The sequence below is a fragment of the Anomaloglossus baeobatrachus genome, chromosome 5 (assembly GCF_048569485.1).
Source record: "Anomaloglossus baeobatrachus isolate aAnoBae1 chromosome 5, aAnoBae1.hap1, whole genome shotgun sequence".
Lineage (NCBI taxonomy): Eukaryota > Metazoa > Chordata > Amphibia > Anura > Aromobatidae > Anomaloglossus > Anomaloglossus baeobatrachus.
The window spans coordinates 566,889,466-566,902,788 of NC_134357.1; the positions used below are offsets into that span (position 1 = coordinate 566,889,466).

The window sequence follows — 13,323 nt, forward strand, 5'->3', positions numbered from 1 at the left end:
TGATCCGATGTTTGTGTGCGCGATCTGATTATGTGTGCGATCTGACTGTGTGTGCGATCCGACTGTGTGTGCGATCCGACTGTGTGTGCGATCCGACTGTGTGTGCGATCCGACTGTGTGTGCGATCCGATGTTTGTGTGTGAGATCTGGTGTGTGTGTGTGTGAGATCTTATTGTGTGTGTGAGAGCTGATGTGTGCGGGTGTGTGATCACTGCAGGTCCTGCCGCTCAGCATCGTGATTGCCGGGTGCCGCTGTGTATAATGAAGTGTCCTGCAGTATCTGTAACTTTTTTAGCTGCACGGACACTTCATTATTGATCCGGGACTAGGGCTTATTTTCGGGGGAGGGCTTATATTTAAGCCTTTCTCCGAAAATGCTGAAAATCCCTGCTAGGGCTTATTTTTGGGGGAGGTCTTATTTTTGGAAAAACACGGTAGTATGGTTTCCCCTAGTCTGTTTAAAATTTCAGCAGATACACCATCAGAGACCTGGCTCAATATTAATGGATTCTACAAATGTGGACACAATATATGCTTGTGTTGCGCATTTGTGAATAAGTGCAGGATTTTGTTTCTACAGTGGATGGCAAAACGAATCCAATTAAGCAGTTTCTTAATTGTAACTTCTCTGGTGTGGTCTATCTGATTAGTTGCTCGGATTGCTCTAAAGCAGGGGTGGGCAATTCATTTTCCCATGGGGCCGCATGAGCCCATGGGATGGTTTTAGAGGGCCAGACTAATATAATTAACTCAGTTCTACCCAATACTGTATATAGTATATATACTATCCCTTCATAAACAAACAGTAAGTTAAACAATACAAAGATTCAATGATAATATGGAAGACCTAATTACATAATTAATTAATGAGGAGATGATGAACTTTAATGAACTTGTGATTGTAAATAAATAAATGACATCACTATATACTACCCCTGTAATACATTACATCACTATATACTGTACCTCTAATAAACTACATCACTATATACTGCACCTGTAATAAACTACATCACTATATACTGCACCTGTAATAAATTACATCACTATATACTGCACCTGTAATAAACTACATTATATACTGCACCAGTAATAAACTACATTACTATATACTGCACCTGTAATACATTACAGCACTATATACTGCCCCTGTAATACATTACAGCACTATATACTGCACCTGTAATACATTACAGCACTATATACTGCACCTGTAATACATTACATCACTATATACTGCACCTGTAATAAACTACATCACTATATACTGCACCAGTAATAAACTACATTACTATATACTGCACCAGTAATACATTACATTACTATATACTGCACCTGTAATAAATTGCATCACTATATACTGCACCTGTAATAAATTACATCACTATATACTGCACCTGTAATACATTACATCACTATATACTGCACCTGTAATAAACTACATCACTATATACTGCCCCTGTAATACATGACATCACTATATACTGCACCTGTAATAAATTACATCACTATATACTGCACCTGTAATACATTACATCACTATATACTGCACCTGTAATACATTACATCACTATATACTGCACCTGTAATAAATTACATCACTATATACTGCACCTGTAATACATTACATCACTATATACTGCACCTGTAATAAATTACATCACTATATACTGCACCTGTAATACATTACATCACTATATACTGCACCTGTAATAAACTACATCACTATATACTGCACCAGTAATAAACTACCGTATTTTTCGCTTTATAAGACGCACTTTTCTTCCCCCAAATTTTGGGGGAAAGTAGGGGGTGCGTCTTATAATCCGAATATACGGGGGGGGGGTGTATATATATATATATATATATATATATATATATATATATATATATATATACACACAGAGTCCAGTGGAGGTGCAGGGAGCTCTGGAGCGGTGCTGGGGACTGCTTGGAGCTGGGAGCGGCAGCCTTTGATCTCCTGCTCTCCCGCTCATATAATATGCACAGCCGCTGTCCATCAGAAGCGTGGTGCTGAAACTGCATCGCGCTGATGGGCTGAGGGAGCTGTGCATATTATCTGCCTGTGCTTACCTTTGATTGCACAGGATCCCCCCTCCCCCTGTGTTAGATATGGCCTCCCGTGCTGCTGCTGTAGTAAAATAATAAACTCTTTACTCACCTCCTCCAGGGTCTGCCCGTCTCCCTCCTGCTGGCTGTGATTAGACATGCAGAGATATCTCTCTCTGCTGTCCCGATCACATGACCTGCACTAGAACTAGGAAGTAGGGAGTGCAGGAGACAGGAGGAGTTCAACCCCGAGGAGGGAGACACGAGACAGGACTGTGCTACAGAAGGTAAGGAAAGAGTTTATTTTACTAAAAGCAGCAACATGGGGGCGATATGCCACAGAGGCTGATGTGGCCCTGTCTGCCTGCCACAGAGGCTGATGTGGCCCTGTCTGCCTGCCACAGAGGCTGATGTGGCCCTGTCTGCCTGCCACAGAGGGTGATGTGGCCCTGCCTGCCTGCCAGAGAGGGTGATGTGGCCCTGCCTGCCTGCCACAGAGGCTGATGTGGCCCTGCCTGCCTGCCAGAGGGTGATGTGGCCCTGCCTGCCTGCCACAGAGGCTGATGTGGCCCTGCCTGCCTGCCACAGAGGCTGATGTGGCCCTGTCTGCCTGCCACAGAGGCTGATGTGGCCCTGCCTGCCTGCCAGAGAGGGTGATGTGGCCCTGCCTGCCTGCCACAGAGGCTGATGTGGCCCTGCCTGCCTGCCAGAGGGTGATGTGGCCCTGCCTGCCTGCCACAGAGGGTGATGTGGCCCTGCCTGCCACAGAGGCTGATGTGGCCCTGTCTGCCTGCCACAGAGGCTGATGTGGCCCTGTCTGCCTGCCACAGAGGGTGATGTGGCCCTGCCTGCCTGCCACAGAGGGTGATGTGGCCCTGCCTGCCTGCCACAGAGGGTGATGTGGCCCTGCCTGCCTGCCACAGAGGGTGATGTGGCCCTGTCTGCCTGCCACAGAGGGTGATGTGGCCCTGTCTGCCTGCCACAGAGGGTGATGTAGCCCTGTCTGCCTGCCACAGAGGGTGATGTGGCCCTGTCTGCCTGCCACAGAGGGTGATGTGGCCCTGTCTGCCTGCCACAGAGGGTGATGTGGCCCTGTCTGCCTGCCACAGTGGGTGATGTGGCCCTGTCTGCCTGCCACAGTGGCCCTGTCTGCCTGCCACAGTGGCCCTGTCTGCCTGCCACAGTGGCCCTGTCTGCCTGCCACAGTGGCCCTGTCTGCCAGCCATAGAGGATGTGTGCCAGCCATAGGGGAAATGTGGCATCACTGGGGGACGTGTTCAATATAAGGTGGCCATATCCAGATTAAGGGGGCTAATTTTAGGATGAGGGGGCTATGAGGGACATATACCCTATATTATTTGTTAGACGGACACTGGCATAATAAGACGGACCCCATTTATTAAAAAATTCTCTATTCCTTCACCAAATTTGGGGGTGCGTCTTATAATCAGGTGCGTCTTATAAAGCGAAAAATACGGTACATCACTATATACTGCACCTGTAATAAATTGCATCACTATATACTGCACCTGTAATAAATTGCATCACTATATACTGCACCAGTAATAAACTACATCACTATATACTACACCAGTAATAAACTACATCACTATATACTGCACCTGTAATAAATTGCATCACTATATACTGCACCTGTAATACATTACATCACTATATACTGCACCTGTAATACATTACATCACTATATACTGCACCTGTAATACACGACATCACTATATACTGCACCTGTAATAAACTACATCACTATATACTGCACCAGTAATAAACTACATCACTATATACTGCACCTGTAATAAACTACATCACTATATACTGCACCAGTAATAAACTACATCACTATATACTGCACCAGTAATAAACTACATCACTATATACTGCACCAGTAATAAACTACATTACTATATACTGCACCTGTAATACATTACATCACTAAATACTGCACCTGTAATAAACTACATCACTATATACTGCACCTGTAATAAATTGCATCACTATATACTGCACCAGTAATAAACTACATCATACTAGCTATATGTAAGAATGAAAATATGAAAATGGAATCTGCATTACTGCCATGAACATATGAATAAAGAGAAATTTCGCTATTGAATTGACCAATGCAATAGAGCCCCAACACTACGCCAAAGTATTTCTCTACGTTGGGGTCGCTAGCTTGTTCTCATGCAGTTAAAAAACTTACTGTGTTGGGAAGCCGAGACCCAGGCTATATATGCGTATAATGTGGACTGGCAATAGGTGTAGGTGGGGCCGGGTTCACAAACGAAAGACTACAAATCAATCGAGAAATAACATCTGGAACACCATTCTGAGTCTGAACTGGGTGCAAAAAAAATCTACACCATATGGAGAGAAGGTATGCACACCAGTGACGATATAAGGGGAATATGTTCCCTGCCCGGCACCATTCTCTGTGACACACGTGCGCCCTGATGTCATCAGAACGGTGCGCGTGTGTGTCATTTGAAAAGTTCCAGCCCGGCAGGAGAAGCAGCACCACGTCTGCAACTCTGATCTAATGGGCGGGCCGGTCACAGAGAGTAGGCGGGCTGGATGTGGCCCGCGGGCTGCCCCTTGCCCAGGTCTGCTCTAAATAGTACGTGGGTTGCACTGTAGATGCATTAAAAAAGAGGATTAGAAGGTACCTCTCAGATGCCACAGGTGCACCCAAAGTAGGCATTTCTGCAGTTTCTCGTCACTTTATGGAGGTACATGGGGGAGAAAATAAATCCTTTAAGTTCAATGCCATTGAGAAAGTCAGAAGACCCACCAGAGGAGGAGACTATAGAAGTTTGCTTTTGGGAAGAGAGTCTTATTGGATGTTTATACTAGGCTCCAGACAGCCTGGAGGTCTAAATATCCGCAGGGACTTGATTTTGCAGTATAGGTGATTTTATATTCTTGATACGTTATCTTTTACCTCTATCTAGGGATAATGTTTATAACTTACAGTGATAATCACGCTAAAAATTCTTTCAAAATCCACTTAATAGGACATGTTTATATTATATATATATATATATATATATATATATGTTAGGTCTAGAAATATTTGGACAGTGACACAAGTTTTGTTATTTTAGCTGTTTACAAAAACATGTTCAGAAATACAATTATATATATAATATGGGCTGAAAGTGCACACTCCCAGCTGCAATATGAGTTTTCACATCCAAATCGGAGAAAGGGTTTAGGAATCATAGCTCTGTAATGCATAGCCTCCTCTTTTTCAAGGGACCAAAAGTAATTGGACAAGGGACTCTAAGGGCTGCAATTAACTCTGAAGGCGTCTCTCTCGTTAACCTGTAATCAATGAAGTAGTTAAAAGGTCTGGGGTTGATTACAGGTGTGTGGTTTTGCATTTGGATGTTGTTGCTGTGACCAGACAACATGCGGTCTAAGGAACTCTCAATTGAGGTGAAGCAGAACATCCTGAGGCTGAAAAAAAAAGAAAAAATCCATCAGAGAGATAGCATACATGCATGGAGTAGCAAAATCAACAGTCGGGTACATTCTGAGAAAAAAGGAATTGACTGGTGAGCTTGGGAACTCAAAAAGGCCTGGGCGTCCACGGATGACAACAGTTGTGGATGATCGCCGCTTACTTTCTTTGGTGAAGAAGAACCCGTTCACAACATCAACTGAAGTCCAGAACACTCTCAGTGAAGTAGGTGTATCTGTCTCTAAGTCAACAGTAAAGAGAAGACTCCATGAAAGTAAATACAAAGGGTTCACATCTAGATGCAAACCATTCATCAATTTCAAAAATAGACAGGCCAGAGTTAAATTTGCTGAAAAACACCTCATGAAGCCAGCTCAGTTCTGGAAAAGTATTCTATGGACAGATGAGACAAAGATCAACCTGTACCAGAATGATGGGAAGAAAAAAGTTTGGAGAAGAAAGGGAACGGCACATGATCCAAGGCACACCACATCCTCTGTAAAACATGGTGGAGGCAACGTGATGGCATGGGCATGCATGGCTTTCAATGGCACTGGGTCACTTGTGTTTATTGATGACATAACAGCAGACAAGAGTAGCCGGATAAATTCTGAAGTGTACCGGGATATACTTTCAGCCCAGATTCAGCCAAATGCTGCAAAGTTGATCGGACGGCGCTTCATAGTACAGATGGACAATGACCCCAAGCATACAGCCAAAGCTACCCAGGAGTTCATGAGTGCAAAAAAGTGGAACATTCTGCAATGGCCAAGTCAATCACCAGATCTTAACCCAATTGAGCATGCATTTCACTTGCTCAAATCCAGACTTAAGACGGAAAGACCCACAAACAAGCAAGACCTGAAGGCTGCGGCTGTAGAGGCCTGGCAAAGCATTAAGAAGGAGGAAACCCAGTGTTTGGTGATGTCCATGGGTTCCAGACTTAAGGCAGTGATTGCCGCCAAAGGATTCACAACAAAATATTGAAAATAAAAATATTTTGTTTGGGTTTGGTTTATTTGTCCAATTACTTTTGACCTCCTAAAATGTGGAGTGTTTGTAAAGAAATGTGTACAATTCCTACAATTTCTATCAGATATTTTTGTTCAAACCTTCAAATTAAACGTTACAATCTGCACTTGAATTCTGTTGTAGAGATTTCATTTCAAATCCAATGTGGTGGCATGCAGAGCCCAACTCGCGAAAATTGTGTCACTGTCCAAATATTTCTGGACCTAACTGTATGTATATGTATATATATATATATATATATATATATATATATATATAACAGAAATACTGTATGAGAGCACTGTGGTTTTTTATGCATTATTCAGATCGGTGAACACAATATATAGAGTTTTCCTATAATAAAATAATAGATCTTTAAATATACACATGGTACAACCATTTAAGGCTTAAATTTATGTCATACGGATAATGTTCTCTTAATAGAGTATTTTTTTGTCTGCATTTGTTTCTATTGTGTCAAGCTTTTAGCTAAAAAAAAGTGCCACTAGCATCTATTTAATTAGACATGTGGTATACAAGAAATATTCATGTGGGCATTACGGTGTCCACAAAATGTATACATGGACAGTACATTTATTAAGGTTTGCCCCCTTTTTATGAAAACATGAATCTGTGTAATATATACAGTGACTACAAGTAGTATTCAACCCCCTGCAGATTTAGCAGGTTTACACATTCGGAATTAACTTGGCATTGTGACATTTGGACTGTAGATCAGCCTGGAAGTGTGAAATGCACTGCAGCAAAAAAGAATGTTATTTCTTTTTTTTTTTTTAAATTGTGAAAAGTTTATTCAGAGGGTCATTTATTATTCAACCCCTCAAACCACAAGAATTCTGTTTGGTTCCCCTAAAGTATTAAGAAGTATTTCAGGCACAAAGAACAATGAGCTTCACATGTTTGGATTAATTATCTCTTTTTCCAGCCTTTTCTGACTAATTAAGACCCTCCCCAAACTTGTAAACAGCACTCATACTTAGTCAACATGGGAAAGACAAAGGAGCATTGCAAGGCCATCAGAGACAAGATCGTGGAGGGTCACAAGGCTAGCAAGGGGTACAAAACTCTTTCCAAGGAGTTGGGCCTACCTGTCTCCACTGTTGGGAGCATCATCCGGAAGTGGAAGGCTTATGGAACTACTGTTAGCCTTCCACGGCCTGGACAGCCTTTGAAAGTTTCCTCCCGTGCCGAGGCCAGGCTTGTCCGAAGAGTCAAGGCTAACCCAAGGACAACAAGGAAGGAGCTCCGGGAAGATCTCATGGCAGTGGGGACATTGGTTTCAGTCAATATCATAAGTAACGTACTCCACCGCAATGGTCTCCGTTCCAGACGAGCCCGTAAGGTACCTTTACTTTCAAAGCGTCATGTCAAGGCTCGTCTACAGTTTGCTCATGATCACTTGAAGGACTCTGAGACAGACTAGTTCAAGGTTCTCTGATCTGATGAGACCAAGGTCGAGATCTTTGGTGCCAACCACACACGTGACGTTTGGAGACTGGATGGCACTGCATATGACCCCAAGAATACCATCCCTACAGTCAAGCATGGTGGTGGCAGCATCATGCTGTGGGGCTGTTTCCCAGCCAAGGGGCCTGGCCATCTGGTCCGCATCCATGGGAAGATGGATAGCACGGCCTACCTGGAGATTTTGGCCAAGAACCTCCGCTCCTCCATCAAGGATCTTAAGATGGGTCGTCATTTCATCTTCCAACAAGACAACGACCCAAAGCACACAGCCAAGAAAACCAAGGCCTGGTTCAAGAGGGAAAAAATCAAGGTGTTGCAGTGGCCTAGTCAGTCTCCTGACCTTAACCCAATTGAAAACTTGTGGAAGGAGCCCAAGATTAAAGTCCACATGAGACACCCAAAGAACCTAGATAACGTGGAGAAGATCTGCATGGAGGAGTGGGCCAAGATAACTCCAGAGACCTGTGCCGGCCTGATCAGGTCTTATAAAAGACGATTATAAGCTGTAATTGCAAACGAGGGTTATTCCACAAAATATTAAACCTAGGGGTTGAATAATAATTGACCCACACTTTTATGTTGAAAATTTATTAAAATTTAACTGAGCAACATAACTTGTTGGTTTGTAAGATTTATGCATCTGTTAATAAATCCTGCTCTTGTTTGAAGTTTGCAGGCTCTAACTTATTTGCATCTTATCAAACCTGCTAAATCTGCAGGGGGTTGAATACTACTTGTAGGCACTGTACATAACGACATATAATTGGTACAAATACAGTTTACTGATATTGCTCTTCTAACAGTGTTTCTAGTTCTTATAGATCTCTACCAACTCAAGCCTATAATGAATCAGACTGTGAAGTGTAATGAAGGCAAAAAAAGAGTTAACAGGAGCTGCATCAGCGGTCACTTCACATGTGTGTTAATTATAATGTGAATGAATGTCTTTTTAAACTCTTACATGACTAAGACCGTGTAATACGGTCGAAACGCGTCGTTAGTCATTTTTCCCCTGCTCAGGGGCTGTCTGTACCTACCTTCATACGTGTGCACATGGAATAAACCATATGGAAATTTATATTGAAGAGTGCTTTCCTTTCTGCGCTAGATCTCATCTTACATGCTTGCAGCTGCCCGGCCGATTGTCCGTGCTGCAGAGAGAAGGCCTGGAGACTTGGAGTGGGTGAGCTGAATTCCTTTGTCATTCATTACTGCATAACAGATTTGGTAGGTGCCTTAGGCTGGGTTCACACATAGCGACAGCGACAATGACGTCGCTGTTACGTCACCATTTTCTGTGACGTAACAGCGACCTTGTAAGTCGCTGTTATGATCGCTGCTTAGCTGTCAAACACAGCGACGCAGCAGCGATCATAACGTCGCTACATGTGCAGAGAGCAGCGCACACTGCTTAGCGCTGGCTCCTTGCTCTCCTAGCTACAGTACACATCGGGTTAATTAAATCTCACAGCAGGGGTCAGATCGCTGCTCAGTGTCACACACAGCGAGATCGCTAATGAGGTCACTGTTGCGTCACCAAAACCGTGACGTAGCAGCGATTTCAGTAGCGATCTCGCTATGTGTGAAGCACCCCTTACTTTGCTACATAGCACTGTCTCGATGGGGCTGCAACCCTTGTGCCTTTCCCTCCCTCTGACAGTTCTCCCGAATAGGTCTAAGAGCTAGTTCCTTCCCTGGTTCTAATTTGTTCATACACTGTGTGCAGACTTATTAGGCAAATGAAAAAAAAAGTGGGGGAGCCAGCACTGCCTATGCAACAATAAAAAGTGTAATATTCACAAATTCATTCCTACTGTAACAATTCAATGAGATTTTTAGCAAACGATTGATCAATGATTTGAGCCCCCCTGCCCCGTCACGGCAAATCTCAATAGGGGGGGTCCCTACTCTATGTTAAGAATTACTATTGTACCATACGATCTGATATAATGAGCAGGAGCATATAAAAACAATACATACCTGAGACATGTCCGAACCGCTCCCATGCTGCAAGGAATGACACTGCAAATAAAGGCAGTCCAGGTGCCAGCATATGCAGCAAAGCCACACAAACCAGCACAATGTCAGAACTGGCCCTCACAGTGTCAGACCAGCAAACATGGATGAGGGCGGAACAGGCTCAGGCAGGTGGTGCTTAAATAATGATTCCTGTGGAACAGGCACCTGGGCTGCCTTTATTTGCAGTGTCATCCCTTGCAACATGGGAGCGGTTCGGACATGTCTCAGGTATGTGTTGTTTTTATATGGTCCTGCTGATTATATGAGACCGTATGGTACAATAGTAATTATTAATATAGAGTAGGGACCCCCCTATAGAGATTTGCCGTGACGTGGCAGTGGGGCTCAAATAATTGATCAATCGTTTGCTTAAAATCTCATTGAATTGTTACAGTAGGAATGAATGTGAGAATATTACACTTTTTATTGTTGCATGCCATTCATAGGCAGTTCTGGCTCCCCCCCTTTTTTGCGTTTAACTGGTCAGTGGTTGACCCCCACTTTGCCGTTGACGCCCAGTGTGGCTTGCAAATTCCTTCTGTTGCCATCTAAATTCATGTTGGTGCCTGTTCACACAGAGCCACCACCCCCTGTTCCACAGGCATCATTATTTAAGCACCACCTGCCTGAGCCTGTTCCGCCCTCATCCATGCTTGCTGGTCTGACACTGTGAGGGCCAGTTCTGATATTGTGCTGGTGTGTGTGGCTTCGCTACATATGCTGGCACCTGTGCTGCCTTAAGGCCTAAGCCACATGGCGAGAAAATTGATGCGAGTGGAGTGCGATAAAACATCGCATTCCACTCGGACCAATACTAGCCGGTGTGTCAGCGCACATGAGCGATTATTTTCTCAGCCCTAATCGGACTGAGAAAACAATCGCAGCATGCTGCGACTGTAATGCGAGACTCATTTCTCTCACACCCATTCAAGTGAATGGGGCGAGACAAAAATCGCACTGCACTCGTGATACAGCGGTGTACCACGCATGCAGAGCGAGAATCGCAATAGCCGGCTACGGAGGAGAGAGGGAGAGAAATCCCTCCCTCTCCTCCTCAGTTGCGGCCCGCCCCTCCGCAGCGCTGGCCCGCCCCTCCTGAGAGCCGTCCCGCCCCCTGCAGCTGAGGTCCGCTTGCACGGTTGGACCGCAGTTGCAGGGATACTAGCATGACACTCGGCTCTACTGTGCTGCCAGCGCGTGCCGAGTGTCATGCGAGCATCGCACTAGTGCCCCCTGTGGCCCCGGCCTTATTTGCAGTGTCATTCCTTGCAGCATGGGAGCGGTTCAAACATGTCTCAGGTATGTGTTGTTTTTATATGGTCCTGCTCATTATATGAGACTGTATGGTACAATAGTAATTTTTAATATAGAGTAGGGACCCCCCTATAGAGATTTGCCGTGACGTGGCAGGGGGGCTCAAATCATTGATCAATCATTTGCTAAAAATCTCATTGAATTGTTACAGTAGGAATGAATTTGTGAATATTACACTTTTTATTGTTGCATGCCATTCATAGACAGTGCTGGCTCCCCCCCTTTTTTGCGTTATTAGGCAAATGAGTATTTTGATCACATGATAATTTTTATACATGTTGTCTTACTCCAAGCTGTATAGGCTTGAGAGACAACTACCAATTAAGTAAGTATAAGGTGATGTGCATCTCTATAATGAGGAGGGATGTGGTGTAATGACATCAACACCATACATAAGGGGTGCATACTTATTAGGCAACTTCCTTTCCTTTGGCAAAATGGGTCAGAAGAGAGATTTGATGGGTTCTGAAATGTCCAAAATTGTGAGATGTCTTGAAGAGGGATGCAGCAGTCTTGAAATTGCCAAACTTTTGAAGCATGATCACCGAACAATCAAGCGTTTAATGACAAATAGCCAACAGTGTCGCAAGAAGCGTGTTGGGCAAAAAAGGCGCAAAATAACTGCCCATGAATTGAGGAAAATCAAGCGTGAAGCCTCCAAGATGCCATTTGTCACCAGTTTGGCCATATTTCAGAGCTGCAACATTACTGGAGAATCAAAAAGCACAAGGTGTGCCATACTCAGGGACATGGCCAAGGTAAGGATGGCTGAAAAATTACCACCTTTGAACAAGAAAAATTAGATAAAACGTCAAGACTGGGCCAAGAAATATCTTAAGACTGATTTTTCAAAGGTTTTATGGACTGATGAAATGAGAGTGACTCTTGATGGGTCAGATGGATGGGCCAGAGGCTGGATCAGTAAAGGGCAGAGAGCTCCACTCCAACTCAGACGCCAGAAAAGAGGAGGTGGGGTACTGGTATGGGCTGGTATCATCAAAGATGAACTTGTGGGACCTTTTCGGGTTGAGGATGGAGTGAAGCTCAACTCCCAGACCTACTGCCAGTTTCTGGAAGACAACTTCTTCAAGCAGTGGTACAGGAAGAAGTCGTATCATTAAGAAAAAACATGATTTTCATGCACGACAATGCTCCATCACATGCATCCAACTACTCCACAGCGTGGCTGCCCAGTAAAGGTTTAAAAGATGAAAAAATATTGACATGGCGCCCTTGTTCACCTGATCTGAACTCCAAAGAGAACCTGTGGTCCCTAATAAAATGTAAGATCTACAGGGAGGGAAAACAGTACACCTCTCGGAACAGTGTCTGGGAGGCTGTGGTGACTGCTGCACACAATGTTGATCGTAAACAGATCAAGCAACTGACAGAATCTATGGATGGTCGGCTGTTGAGTGTTATAAAGAAAGGTGGCTATATTGGTCACTAATTTTTGGGGGTTTTGTTTTTGCATGTCAGAAATGTTTATTTCTAAATTTTGTGCAGTTATATTGGTTTACCTGGTGAAAATAAACAAGTGAGATGGGAATATATTTGGTTTTTAGTAAGTTGTTTAATAATTCTGCAGAGTAATATTTACCTGCACAAACAGATATCCTCCTAAGATAGCCAAATCTAAAAAAAAACCACTCCAACTTCCAAAAATATTAAGCTTTGATATTTATGAGTCTTTTGGCTTGATTGAGAACATAGTTGTTGATCAATAATAAAAAAAATACTCTAAAATACAACTTGCCTAATAAGTCTGCACCCAGTGTATTTTGTACTATTGATTGTATTGAAGCTGACAATCTCATTACCGTATTTTTCGGACTATAAGGCTATGTGCGCACGTTGCGTAAAAACATGCAGTTACGCTGCGCTTTGTAGCGCAGCGTAACTGCATGCGTCCAGCGTCCCCCTCACAGTCTATGGAGATT

General features: G+C 43.7%; 1 protein-coding gene across 1 annotated transcript in view; it reads right to left on the bottom strand.

Annotated features, from left to right (window-relative positions):
- LOC142312388 (oocyte zinc finger protein XlCOF29-like) overlaps window positions 1–10,171 on the bottom strand; it is a 41,732-nt gene extending 31,561 nt beyond the window's left edge. The window contains exon 1 of the mRNA XM_075351331.1: window positions 10,031–10,171. The gene's annotated coding sequence lies outside the window, so the exon portion shown is untranslated. The remainder of the gene's footprint in view (window positions 1–10,030) is intronic.
- Between the last annotated feature and the right edge of the window lie 3,152 nt (window positions 10,172–13,323).